At 40.5% G+C, this 15,070-nt stretch overlaps 2 pseudogenes; one reads left to right on the forward strand and one right to left on the reverse strand.

The window, feature by feature from the left end:
* Positions 1-1,942: 1,942 nt before the first annotated feature.
* On the reverse strand, positions 1,943-2,975 carry LOC149990830 (twinfilin-1 pseudogene; annotated as a pseudogene).
* Positions 2,976-5,557: 2,582 nt separating this feature from the next.
* LOC149990831 (homeobox protein NANOG-like) lies at positions 5,558-6,484 on the forward strand (annotated as a pseudogene).
* The last annotated feature ends 8,586 nt before the right edge of the window (positions 6,485-15,070 follow it).

Here is a 15,070-nt window from a genome sequence, read left to right on the forward strand (position 1 = left end):
ATAAAATGCCCATAGAAGACATAATTTTTCAATGCTATATAAATTTATTGGGAATACTTTATTCACCCTCTGTTTTTATTATGTCACCACCTAATATATACTGTAAACAATGAGTTATATGCTAACAAATGCATCATTGATTTTCAACAATCATTGGCTTAATAATAATTAGTGTAAGACCATATAATCACATCTATACTCTGAATGTCTATTTACTTTCATGCAGTATAGTGGAATTTAGAGTATAATTGCACATGAATTGTACATGAAAACACTCAGTACTAAATTATTTTATACCTTCCTGGCAGGTTAATGATCTTTCTGACTAAAAGTACCAGCTTCAGGGTTCTCAATGCAGGAGTTTGTGTGTATGCTATGTCTACATGTGCACCCATGGAACAACTTAAAGTATATCTTTAGTAAACAAGTGCAACATTACTATTGATTATTCTGAATGTTTTAAAGTATAGCCTGATTATTTTGAAAGAAACAAAACCCCACACAAATAATCTTAATTCTAGAAAAAAGTATGTCAAACTATAATTATTCTAATATGCTTCACTTGAACACACACTGAATTTCTAAAAGGTGCGTATATTACCTTAGATAATAAGGTGTAAAAATGAGTGTTTCATATTTTACACCATGAAATGTTCACTTCTGATATTGTTTTATGCAGCATAAAGTTTAGACCAAAAAGTTCTAAATCCTGAATCCCCACAGTTCATTTAGAAAACACCTGCAAGTGCCTCTCGAAGCAGGTTGAACAGATTAAACATGATAAGGTGTTCTAGCTCCTTCTATTTCAAATATCAAAGAAAAATGAGGCTCAAACTCTTTGTAGGTGGTAGCTAAAAATGCAAATCTTTAGAAAACAGTTAAATGTGTTTTGAAATAACATAAATTGAAACAAGATTCTTTTTTTTGAAACAATATTCTTAAGCATTTATCTGTCTTAGGTTGATAAGTACTGAGACTTTGAAACAATTTTATTGAACCTGAATATTTGCTCAAAAGTAATAAAGAACAAGATTTGCCTATAAATATATGGCTTTTGGAGATATATCAATCTTGATATTTAAAAGTTTTTCACTATTATTGACTTCAAGTATTATTTAATTTTGAATTATATTAGTTTAATATTCAACTGGGCATAAATATTTGGCCTCACACTAGTTATAATGAAATTATTTACTTTAGAAATAGAAAATTTTTTAAAGCACTAGAAAGAGAAATTACTAAAGCTGTATAAACATGTCTTTCAATGGCATGAGAAGTCCTGCAGTACAGAAAACATCTTGTACCCTTAAGGTTTCAGAGTGAACTGACCTTCTGAAATTGTAATGCCATTTAAAAAACCAAACAGTCAAATAGCAGACTGCTGCAATAAAGCATTGTTTCTAAAAGTTGCAGGCATGATTCCATTCTGAGAGTTAGGAGTGCTGCTCAAAGTAAGCAACTTTCCACCTCTTCTTAGGCACACTGATATTCAACTTAGAAAAAAAAATCTAAGCTGTTTCTTAACATATTCCCTAAGTAGTATGAATATTTTAAGGTCTTTATCGCTTAAAGAAAAAAACTGATATCTCACTAAAGATTAATAAAAAGTGTATCTTACTTTCAGACATTAGAGTTTCTGGACCTGGCCCATCTGTAAAAGCTCTAAGAATTATGTGAAAGTGTGGCATCATGGCTCTATGAATAAACAGTGTGACAAAATTAAACATCACTGCATTGAACCCTTTTCTAGCTTTAACTCAAAAATATAAATCATGAGACTTCTAGAACATTAATGTTAAAAACACACATATGTGAAAAGTGCTATTTTTCAGAAAGTACACTTTTCCCCCTATTACATATACACATGGAATTATTTCAGTTCTCACGTATTAAAAGCTGGACTTTAAAAAAAACTAGTATTGTAATACTTAATATAATGCTATTAACAAGTACTGGCTTAAATTTCAGCTGGACCCCTAATTATTCTACGAATTCCTCTTTTTTCTGCATGACCTTTTGGTTTTGCAAAACTTCACGTATGTGCATGCTGCTTGGGGTGTACTTCATAAAGGAAGCCTGCAGTCAACTCATTCGCATTGTCTATCTCTATCTTTCTAATGACATACATTTGTACTTGTCTTTCTACAATTTCTAGGCTCTTGCAACAAGAATATAGCATGCATTCTCTGATACTGTATGTGTATCCAAGCACTGAACAAATAAAACTATAGACTCCAAATAGCCTCCTTCAATAATAACATGTTGAATCCTTGGGAATCCTCTTTGGCAAATCTTTTAGTTCTGATTTGTTGTGTTGGCCAATATTATAATTTCATTTTTATATCTATTTCCAATTGCACAGAGTTGAACTGTTGTTCTACTTTTCCAAAGCCTGAAAAGCTTCTCAAGAAATAGGAAATGCTACTCCTGGCCGTGTTTGATGCTTTGTGTCCACACCCACGTCAGTTTGTACTTCTTTTATTTTAATCTGTATTAATTCTTCCTCAGCTACAGTCAATGGGGCAGGAGAAGATTGTGACAGCAAATAGGTTTCATATCCATATAATGGTGCATCTTCCTTTACTGTTCCAAATACTTCATCTTTAATGTGGCCACCTGCAAACTCCTTCCTGAGAGTTGTTCTTGTTGCTGCATGCAATGTTTTTTGACGAACATAAGAATAATCTGGAGACCTTGCAAGGAATATCCATTCATAGCCCTGGGCATTCTGAGAATCTAACCTGAATTGTGTATAGCATGGTTGTTTGTCCTCCAACAGAGGTAAAACAAAGGAATCATAATCCTGATCCCAGGAATCTGAAGGCTGACTGCATGATCCAATCAGAAGTTTCTCATTTTCAGAAGTCTTTATTTCCCATTTCTTGCTCTAACAAAGATGTATTTAACATCTTTACTTGCTTGATGCCAGTTTGGTGGGACATGGTGGCAGCCTTGGGTTCATGGGTCCATCACTGACTACAGTCAGAGAGAGAATCTTAAAAGAAGTGTTTTAAGGGGCTGGACTTCCAGTCAAGGTAGAGGCATAGGTAAACATGCCTTGTCTCCGTCACAATTACAGCAAAAATTACAACTAGACTACAAAACAAATGTCACCCAGAATTATCTGAAAATCGACCCGTATAAAGTTCAACAATCAAGGCTACAAAGAAGTCACATTCATCCAGATAGGTAGGAGGGGCAGAGACTCAGAGACACATGGAGAGGCGCAGAGAGGCGTGGAGAGGCACGGAGAGGAAGAGAGGTGCAGAGTGGCCTGGAGACAAGGAAGAGAGATGCAGAATGGCATGGAGAGTTGGAACAGGTGGTCCTACATCCCTGTGTGGTAGATAAAAATCAAGAGATGCCTTGGGAGCAAGGGACCCCAGCCCCAGACTAGGTCATCCAGCCCAGGGTTACAGCACCTAGAAAATAAGACCCCATAACTTCTGGCTGTAAAAACCAGTAAGGGTTGTGGTGGTGGAAGAAACTGCAGGATTTTCAGTAGACTCCTCTTAAAGGGCCCACAATGGACTTGGGACTCATGCAGACTCACCCCCTCTGTGATTCAGCAACAGGACAACAGCTAGAGGAGCACCAGCGGCATATGAGGAGAAATTGAAGTGACTGGCAACCGGGCTTGTGCTGGGACACAGCTTCCTCCAGCACAAGATTCCAGAGGCCAGATAGTGACTCTGTTCCCTCTCCAAGTCCTCCCATACACATCCACAGAGCAGTGATATGGGTTGCCCTGCCCTATTGACTACCTCAGGCTCTGTCCAATACAACTTACAGGAGCACTTTTCTATAACAGGCCACACTACTAAGACAGGGATTCAAAGAAGCTCTACCTAATACACACAAAAAAAAACACAGGGAGGCTGCCAAAATGAGGAGACAAAACATAGAGCCCAAATGAAAGAACAGAACAAAACTCCATAAAAAGAACTAAATGAAATGGAGATAAGCAACCTATTAGATGCAGAGTTCAAAACACTGGTTATCAGGATGATCAAGGAATTCATTGGATAACTCAACAGCATAAAAAGATCCAGGCAGAAATGAAGGTTACATTAAGTGAAATAAAGAAAGATCTACAGGTAACCAGCAATGGAGGGATGAAGCTGAGAATCAAATCAATGATTTGGAATGTAAGGAAGAAAAAAGCATTCAATCAGAACAGCAAGAAGAAAAATAATTCAAAATAAAGAGGAAAGGCTAGGGAACCTCTGGGAATCTCCAAACATATCAACACCTGAATCACATGGGTGCCAGAAGGAAAAGAGGGAGAGCAAGAAATTGAAAACTGATGTAAAAATATAATGAAATAACATTTATGGCGAAGGTGCCACACACACTCTAGGCTCGATTGGAAGTTGCTCTGTCCAGCAGAGGCTTCGTGACCATGGCAGAACAAACTTTTACCCAGGACACTTTGTTATATCTGGGGGAAGGAAGGTGGCTGCCTCTCTAGTGGAGACCAGCAGCTAGACCTTGCTCCCTCATGCCTTTTATTGGGGAGGATACACATAAGAGATACAAGGTCAAGATTCATGAATCATCAATAGTTTGGAGGCATTAGGGTTACAGCTAACAATAACAGATTACATGTACGAGTACAGGGGGCACAGTGACCAGTCTGTGTTATGGTTTATTAAACATCTTGGCGCCACACTGGCATTAGGTGCAAGGTTTCATACATTCTTATCTAGAAATTGTTTATATTACACTACTGATAAAGAAAGCAGAGCAAGTTCTAAAGCATAATAAGCATTTTTCAAATCTAATTCCCACGGCAACCCTCTGAGTGGTTTTCAGTTATGTTCCACACACAACCTCGTGTTGGGACTAAAAGACAGGCACGGCCGGGATTGCTGGCAGCAGTCATGCTCAGGCCGGGGCTACAATTCCCTAAACCACGAGGAGCAGTTGCCCACAAACATTTCCCTAATTTGGTGAAGGAAATAGACATACAAGTCAAGGAAGCACAGAGAGTCCCAAACAAGTTGTACCCAAAGAAGACCATACCAAGACATACCATAATTTAAATGCCAAAGGTTAAAATATAAGGAGTCTTAAAAGCAGCAAGTAAAAAGCAGTGAGTTACCTACAAAGGAGTTCCCGGGTGATTTCTCAAAAGAAACTTTGCAGGCAAAAAGGAACTGGCAAGAAGTATTCAAGGTGATGAAAAGCAAGGACCTACAACCTAGATTACCCAGCAAAGCTATCATTTAGAGTCAAAGGGCAGATAAAGTGCTTCCCAGAAAAGGTAAAAGAAAAAGAGTTCATCATCACCAAGCCATTATCATATGAAATGTTAAAGGAACTTACATAAGAAAAAGAAGAACAAAACGATGAACATTAAAATGGCAATAAATTCACAACTATCAATAATTGAATAAAAATAACAAACTAAGCAAACAAGGAGGACAGGAGATTACTTGGAGGGTTATCACTGGGAGGGGGAAGGGGAAGAAATGAGGAAAAAGTACAGGTATTAAGAAGCGTAACTGTTTTATTCCTAGATTGGGCTGGTTGGCACGTATTACTGCAAAGCAACATGAGTGTGGATTCAGCTTCTCCCCAAAGCCTACCCTTCCCTGAAGCATCTAATTCTAGGGAATCTTCACCAGTGCCTGAGATGTATGAGCCTGAAGAAAACTATGCATCCTTGCAAATGTCTTCTGCTGAGACACTCCACACAGAAACTGTCTCTCCTCTTCCTTCCTCCATGGACCTGCTTATTCAGAACAGCCCTGATTCTTCCACTAGTCCCAACATCATACTGCCCACTTCTGTAGAGAACAGTACAGGGAACGAGGAAAAAGGCCAGGTCAAGAAACAGAAGGTCAGAACCGTCTTCTCACAGACCCAGATCTGTGTACTCAATGAGAGATTTCAGAGACAGAAATATATCAGCCTCCAGCAGATGCAAGAACTTTCCAACATCCTGAACCTTAGCTACAAACAGATTAAGACCTGGTTCCAGAACCAGAGAATGAAATGTAAGAGGTGGCAGAAATACAGCTGGCCAAAAAATAGCAACCGTGTAACTCAGATGAGCTCAGCAACTACAGAGTACCTGGGCCTCTCTTCTTATCACCAGGGATGTCTGGTGAATGTTTCTGGAAACCTTTCAATGTGGAGCAATCAGACCTGCAGTAACATATCTTGCAGCAACCATTCCTGGAGCAGCCCATCTTGGAACTACCATTCCTGGAATAGTCAGTTCTGGTGCCTCCAAGCCTGGAATAACCAGGCTTGGAACAACTAGGCCTCGAACAATCAGTTCTATAGTTATGGAGAGGAATTCCTGCAGCCCCAGATCCAGTCACAGCAAACTCCCATCAGTGATTTAAAGGCCACCTTGGAAACTGCTGGGGAAAGCTATGAGGCAATACTACAAGCCCCTAAGTATTATAGTACCCAGAAAACCATGGATTTATTCCAAGACTACTCCATGACTCCTGACTCCACAAACATATAGCCATGAACATTCAGTGTGATCACGGGTATATTCAATCTCAATTTGGGCAGTAGTTGTATCCTAGGATTTTTCCCCCCTAGGATTTTTCTGTGTATCTCTGCCTTGATATGCTGCTTCTCATTATTCTTTTTATGCCCATTTGCAGGAGTAGGGCTGAGGTATGACAAATCTAATCAGAGATTTCTGTAGCCTTGCTGCTATAGACATATACAAGATGTCTGTGTCTATAGATAATTAGATATAATACTATTTTGGATTACTCTAGGATCTAGAATCTCAACCTCAAGAATAGAAAGTAAAAGTACAAAGACAGGTGATAAAAGATTATTCGTGTTTTTTGACATTGGGAGGCTTGTTAAAAACCTCAATTCAGGTGAATGGTTAAACAATATATTTCACTGATTTCCTCTGTCCCTTTTGCTGTTTTAGGACAACCCCTAATTTGTTTACTACTCAAGTATTTGTAAAATATATTTTTTGTTTTGCTGTGTCATGATAATACAAGTTTGGCTGGTTGGTTTGTTTATAAGTTTAAATACAAATAAATAAATCATATATTTAAAAAAAAAAGAAGCATAACTGGTAGGTACAAAGTAGACACAGGGATGTTAATAATAGTGTAGGAAATAGAGAAGCCAACAAACTTGTACGCATGAGCCATGCACATGACCTAAGGGGGGATTGCTAGAGGGAATGGGGGTATTGGTTGGAGGGGGGCAGAAGGGGAAAAATTGTGAAAACTAATAGCATTATCAATAAAATATATTTTTTACTTCTGGCCAAGATAGAGACTTAGACAGACACGCTGCGTCTGCCTCCACAACTAAGAAGGAATACAGCTACCTCAAAACTAGAGACAACCAGAAGTTCAAGAAAATAGAGCTGCATGGAAATCCAACAAACAAATATATAAAGAAGAAATATTCATCTAGACAAGCAGAAGGGGTGGAGCTGGGGCAGAGAGGATGCACTGTGGTGGCAGCAACAGCGGCAGTGGCAGCAGCCGTCGGCAGCCATCCGTCTCGAGAGACGATGGTGTAGCTTCTTAAGAGTCTATCTGCACCGCTGAGAATGGCTGTGCAGTCCAACTCGGGAGTGACACGGTATCTGTCTCCTCCCGTGTTGAATCGACATCTTGTGATGACGCTGGAGTGTCCTCTCCAGTGAAGCTGAAGCTACAGAGCCTGGGCAGGGTGATATGGAGGGTCTGCTGTTGCCCATGCCCGTCTGTCTCGAGAGACGATGGTGTAGCTTCTTAAGAGTCTATCTGCACCACCGAGAATGGTTGTGCAGTCCGACTCGGGAGTGACACGGTATCTGTCTTCTCCCGTGTTGAATCGACATCTTACGATGATGCTGGAGTGTCCTCTCCAGTGAAGCTGAAGCTACAGAGCCTGGGCAGGGTGATATGGAGGGTCTGCTGTTGCCCATGCAGCAGACCCCCCCTCTCTTCACAGCTGAAGGGTCCAAGGGAAAGACGGAGTCAATACAGCTTGGCTTCAGGTGCGCCGCAGGAGTTGCCGGTGTTGACTACAACGTCAAACCGCCTTAGGGACTCCAGCTCCGGATTTTCTGTCGGGGTTTACTCCCTTAGCCTTTCCCCTGAAGAGGTATGCTGCAAGGCAGCGGAGGTTTTTTGGAGTCAGTGGCAGCAGCAGGCTGGCGAATAGTGCAGTCACACATTTTAAAAAGCCGGGAGGGACACCTGAGGAGCGCACCCAGCACCGACCCGACCACGCAGCTCATGGTCTCAGAGCCAGGGAAAATAAAGCCTCATTACTTTTGACTGTGCAAACCAGTGAGGGTTGGGGCAGAGGAAGAAACTGCCAGTCTTTCAGCAGAGTCCACTTATTTAAAGGGCCCCCACAGTCCTAGAATGTCTGCAGACCCACCCACTCTGGGAACGACAGCCAGGGCAACAGCTAGAGAGGCGCAAGTCCCATACAAAGTGGGAGAAATGCCTGGAAAGGGGGCGAGTGCTAAGCAAGCAGCATTGTTCCCTCTCAGACCCCTCCCCCACAAACACTGCCACAACGTGGTGAAACGTGTCGCCCTGTACTGACAAATACCTAAGGCTCCACTCCTTAAAAGTAACAGGAGTGATAGCTCTACCTAAGACAAAGAGGCAAATCAACACAGGAGGCTGTCAAGATGAGGAAACAGAGAAGTATGGCCCAAAAGAGGGAATGGATCAAGGTTCCCATGGGAGAACTAAGTGATGAGGAGATAGCCAACCTAACAGATGCACAGTTCAAAACACTGGTGTTAAAGATGCTCACAGGCTTGGCAGATATGCTTAAGTACGTCAAACCCATAAGGGAAATAGTGAAGGCTATGCTAAATGAAATGAAGGAAAATCCACACAAAACCAATGGTGAAGGGAAGGAAACCGGGGTTTGAATCAATGATTTGGAACATAAGGAAGAAAAAAACAGTCAACCAGTACAGAATGAGGAAACAAGAATTGATAAAAATGAGGAGAGGCCTAGGAACCTCTGGGACAACTTTAAACATGCCAACATCCGAACCATAGGGGTACCAGAAGGAGAAGAGGAAGAGCAGGAAATTGAAAGCTTATGTGAAAAAATAATGAAGGAAAACTCTCCAAATTTGGCAAAGGAAATAGGCATACAAGTCCAGGAAGCATAGAGAGCCCCAAACAGACCCAAAAAGAACCACAAGACACATCATAATTAAAATGCCAAAGGTTCCAGATAAGGGGAAAATCTTAAAAGCAGCAAGAAAAAAGCAGAGAGTTTCCTACAAAAGAGTGCCTATAAGACAATCAGCTGATTTCTCAAAAGAAACTGTGCAGGCAAGAAGGGATGGGCAAGAAGTATTCAAGGTGATGAAAAGCAAAAACTTTATAGATTAACCAAGATTACTCTATCCAGCAAAGCTATTATTTAGAATGGAAAGGGAGATAAAGTGCTTCCCAGACAAGGTAAAGCTAAAGGAGTTCATCATCGCCAAGCCATTAGTATATGAAATGTTAAAGGGACTTACTTAAGAAAAAGATCAAAAGTATGAACATTAAAATGACAACAAACTCACAACTATCAACAACTGAATCTAAAAACTAAATTCAACTAAGCAAACCAGAATAGGAATGGAATCATAGGTATGGGGGTCATTTGGAGGGTTATCAGCTGGGAAGGGGACAGGGAGGAATGGGGAAATGGTGCAGGGATTAAGAAGCACAGTCGGTTGGTACAAAATAGACAGGGGTAAGTTAAGAATAATATAGGAAAGGGTGAAGCCAAAGAACTTATATGCACGGCCCATGGACATGAACTAAGGGGGGTGGGGTTGTTGGAGGGAAGGGAGGCACTGGGCAGAGTGGAGCAAAGGGGAAAAAACTGAAACTATTGCAACAACATAATCAATAAAATATACTTAAAAAAAAGAAAAAAAGTGGCTGTAACATCTTGTCAAAAGCTTTTTGAGATCAATTTATATTATATTATATCCACCAAATATTTTATCTGCACGGAACTTAACCCTTCACATAAATCCAATTAACTAGATAAGCATTATAGAAATCATCACATTTCCTCTAAGGAATTCTTTGGTTCAAGCATCCTCTAATAGTTTTACTGACATGACTGTCAAACATCCCAGGTCTTGAGTGACCTCCATGTTCCCATAATGATCATGTAAAATGTTCTACTTATGGATATGTTCAAACACACACAAAAGTATAGTGAATAGTGCAATGAAGTTCCAGATATCCATTACTCAGCTTCAGCAATTACATTCTGCCAATCTCAATCATCATATTTTAATTTAGTTTCTTGAATTAGAGGAAATTTTGAGCATTAGATTCTAAATTACCACAGCAAAACTCATATTCTCACTTGAAATAAAGCTGTCACCTGAGAAGCAGTTAACTAGTTAAAATCTAAAAGCACTCCCACCCTGGCTGTTGTGGCTCAGTGGATTGAGTGCTGGCCTGCGAACCAAAAGATCGCTGGTTCGATTCCCAGTCAGAACACATGCCTGGGTTGCAGACCAGGTCTCCAGTTGGGGGCATGTGAGAGGCAACCACACATTGATGTTTCTCTCCCTTTCTTTCTTCCTCCTTTCCTCTCTCTCTAAAAATAAATAAATAACACCTTTAAAAAAATAAAAGCATCACCTTCCCCAGAGTTTTAAATTTGCTGAGCATAATGCAGAAGAGGCAAAATTGCATTCCGATCATTGTATTTCAGAGCAATTTCAATTCTTTGCCTTCTGGAGAAGTAAACAAATAACAGCATTAGAACAGAAGTTATTTTTTAGACCTTTTGTTCAAGGACCTGTTTAAAAGCATGCTCATGTCTATGGATGTGAGGCAAAGAAGGCAAGAAGAGCAAGGCTCACAGGGGATAAGATGGAGGATTAAGTTATGGATCATGGCAAAAGAAGCAATAGTTCTAGACTCCCTCTGGGAAACTTTAATTGTTTTAATCTTTGCAACAACTTCAGGTAAAATCTAATTCTCATTTTCTAAATGAGGAAACTCAAACCTCACAAGTCTTGTGGCTCACGGGACCCAGTTTGTGAATCTTGGAGGAGGAATTAAATGTCTCATTCCTATGCTGTGCTCTTTCTCCCCAACTTGTAGGGTCAGGAGCACTAGGCACTGGCACAGAAAATAGGTTGGGGTGCCTAGGACAACCCCTTTTGAGGCCTGAGCCTGCAAACAAATGTCAGTTTGTAATAAGACTTCCTCTTTTTATCACCAGATGGTCCCTTAAATTAGTTGAAGTCTGTGGGCCTTAAATATAAAACAGCCAGATGCATCTTGATTGTAATACAGCAGTTTGGTCTTAGTTGCAAGTGTTATGCTTAAAATGAAGAATGTGACTGACTTATAGGGGGTTCATTGGGCTTGGTCAGCCTAGGCCCTGAATGCTTGGCTGCTCTCCATAACAGAACTATATCCAGAGAGACCACCAAAAGCAAGTGTTCTTCAGCCATTTCTCTGGGACAGCCCTGGGCTACCAGACCATACTGGTGATATTACCCCTGAGATCCACTGGAGGCAGTTCTTGCTCTTCCTCCCTTAGCTAGACTAGGCAAGAAGCCCCCGGCTTGCCAGAACATATACATCAAGCTCCTTCTTTGCCATCAGCATTTACCCTACCCTGCCTGGATCTAGAAGCTGATGACTCCAGAGTAAAGATCCTCCCTTTTCTTCCTCACTGAGTTGGGGAGACAATAAGCAACATTAAAAATTGCTTCTAGTGGCTCTGTCTGTGGAGTAGCCTACTTTCTGTCTTACTGCTTCACTGATAAATGCACTTTAACTTTAAACTCTAAAAAATCCCAAGACCCAAGATGGCGGAGGAGTAAGTGGAAGCTACACTAACCTCCTCCCAGGACCAGTCTGGATTTACAACTTAATTTTGGAGAAATCATCTGGAATAACCAACCGAACACTAGCTGGAAAGAAGTCTTATAACCACGGAGAGACAGAAAAGGCCGCTACATCGCAACGTGACCGGTAGGGAGTGTGGAGACGCGGAAGGGCTGGCTGGGCTCACACGGGTGGCTGCTGAAGGGACTGAGAAACAGCTCAGCAGCCGGGGTTCCCCCCGAGAAGGGCAGGGTCTAAAGCCCCAGCTGGGCTTCCCAGCCTACAACAACAGAGTGGAAAGTAAAATAGTATCAGCTATGAAAAGCGAAAAGCCACAGGGTTTCTTGCTAGCCAGAGAGAAACAGCAGGAGAAAAAGAACTGTTAAGTGGACCACATACGAAAATATTTAGGCCCCCACTTACCCTGGGATCAAGCGGAGGGAAGGCAGAGAGGACTGGAGACACTTGGGGAGAGTTTGGCACGGTGGCTTTGAGGGGAGAACTGGAGGAGGAGCCGACTGGGTCCCAGTGCTGACTCATTCCCAGTACTGAGGGTAGACCATTCCCCTCCAAGTGGCGTCAGCCTGAGGGGAAGCAAAAGCCCTGCCTACAGGAATTAAACTGCCACACCCACGGTCCTTAAGCCTGACAGCTAATCACAGATTGAATAGATTAACAATTAAAGAAGACAGACAACAGCAGTAGATCCCTGGAAGTCTCCAACAGGCTGCCTAGGGCCAGACTGCTACATGATCTGACGCCACCAGAGGTAGATCCAGGAAGTGCAGATAATTCTAAGAAGCACCAACCAACAATAGGAGTCACAAAAATGGGGAGACAGAGAAACAACCTCCCATCAAAAGGAAAGGTAGAATCCCCAGAAAGAGTGCTAAATGAAATAGAGGGGAGCAAAATATCAGATACAGAATTTAAAACATGGATTATGGAGAAGCTAAATGAGCTCAGCGGAAACTACAAAGAAATCCAGAAAAACTACAGTGAACTCCAGAAGAACTATAAGGAACTTACTGAGAATTATACCAGCATCAAAAAGGACATAGAAGCTATCAGTAAGAGCCAGGAGGAAATGAAGAATACGATTTCTGAATTGAAGAACACAGTAGAAGGAATTAAAAGCAGGCTAGAGGAAGCAGAAGATCGGATCAGCGAGCTGGAGGACAACGTACACAAAAACTCTGAGACAATGCAACAAAATGAAAAAAGACTGAACAAGACTGAAGAGGTTCTAAGACAGCTGCAGGACAACATGAAACGTAATAATATCCGTATCATAGGAATTCCAGAAGGAGAAGAAGAGCAAGGGATAGAAAACCTCTTTGAAAAACTAATGACAGAAAACTTCCCTCACATGAGGAGAGAAAAAGTCACGCAAGTCCAGGAAGCACAGAGGGTCCCAATGAAGATGAACACCAAAAGGCCCACCTCAAGACACATCATAATTAAAATGGCAACATTCAAAGACAAAGAGAGGATCCTAAAAGCAGCAAGAGAGAAACAACTAATAACATACAAGGGAGCTCCAATAAGGCTATCATCAGATTTCTCAGCAGAAAAACTACAAGCCAGAAGGGAATGGCAAAAAAATATTCCAAGCAATAAAAAACAAAGGTCTACAACCTAGAATACTATACCCAGCAAAGCTCTCACTCAAAATGGAGGGTGAAATAAGGAGCTTCCAAGACAAAAGAAGGCTAAAAGAATACATCTCCACCAAACCAGCAATGCAACTGATGCTAAAGGGTCTGCTCTAAGAAGATAAAGAAACAGAGAGAGACAGAGAAGAACACGAGTACAAAGGGGAAAAATGACAATGAATAAGTACTTATCGGTAATAACCTTAAATGTAAATGGATTAAACGGTCCAATTAAAAGACATAGGTAGCTGAATGGATTAGAAAGAATGACCCACATATATGCTGTCTACAAGAGACACACCTTAGAACAAAAGATCTACACAGACTGAAAGTAAAGAGATGGAAAAAAGTATTTCAAGCAAATGGACATGAAAAAAAAGCCGGGGTAGCAATACTTATATCAGACAAAACAGATTTCACAGCAAAGTCCATGAAAAGACACAAAGAAGGGCATTTCATAATACTTAAGGGAAAAGTACATCAAGAATATATAAACCTTATAAATATATATGCACCCAACTTAGGAGCACCCAAATATATAACGAAAATTTTGAAAGACTCCAAGAAAGATATAGACAACAACACACTCATACTAGGGGACTTTCACACCCCATTGTCAACAATGGACAGATCTTCGAAGCAAAGAAACACCACAGATATTGAGGCACTGAACAACAATCTAGATCAAATGGACTTAGTCAATATATATAGAAGTTTTCATCCCAAAGAAGCAAAATATACATACTTCTCAAGTGCACATGGAACATTTTCAAAGATAGACCACATGGTAGGACACAAAACAAGCCTTACCAAATTCAAGAAAATTGAAATTATATCAAGCATCTTCTCAGATCACAATGGCTTAAAATTGGAAATCAACCTCAAGGAAAAAACTCAAAAACATTCAAACTCATGGAGAATGAATAACATGCTATTAAATAATGAATGGGTTAACAATGACATCAAGGAAGAAATCAAAAAGTTTCTGGAAACTAATGATAATGAACACACAACAACCCAAAACCTATGGGGTACAGCGAAAGCAGTACTAAGAGGAAAGTTCATAGCAATACAGGCCTACCTAAAAAAGCTAGAAGAATCTCTAATAAAAAATTTAACCCTACAGCTACAAGAACTAGAGGAAGAACAACAAGCAAAGCCCAGATCAAATAGAAGAAAGGAAATCATCAAGATCAGGGCAGAATTAAATGACATAGAGTCTAAACTAACAATTCAAAAGATCAACAAAAGTAGGAGCTGGTTCTTTGAAAAGATAAACAAAATTGACAAGCCTTTAACCAGACTCATCAAGAAAAAAAGAGAGAGGACCCAAATAAATAAAATCAGAAACGAAAGAGGAGAAATCACAACTGATACCACAGAAATACAAAGGATTATAAGAAATTATTATGAACAACTGTATGGCAAGAAATATGACAACCTAGAGGAAATGGACAATTTCCTGGAAACCTAGAGTCTTCCCAAACTGAATCAAGAAGAAGCAGAAAGTCTGAATAGACCAATAACAGCTAGTGAAGTTGAAGCAGTAATCAAAAAACTCCCAGCACACAAAAGCCCTGGACCGGATGG

Source organism: Furipterus horrens, unplaced genomic scaffold, assembly GCF_987537825.1.
Source record: "Furipterus horrens unplaced genomic scaffold, mFurHor1.1.pri manual_scaffold_17, whole genome shotgun sequence".
NCBI lineage: Eukaryota > Metazoa > Chordata > Mammalia > Chiroptera > Furipteridae > Furipterus > Furipterus horrens.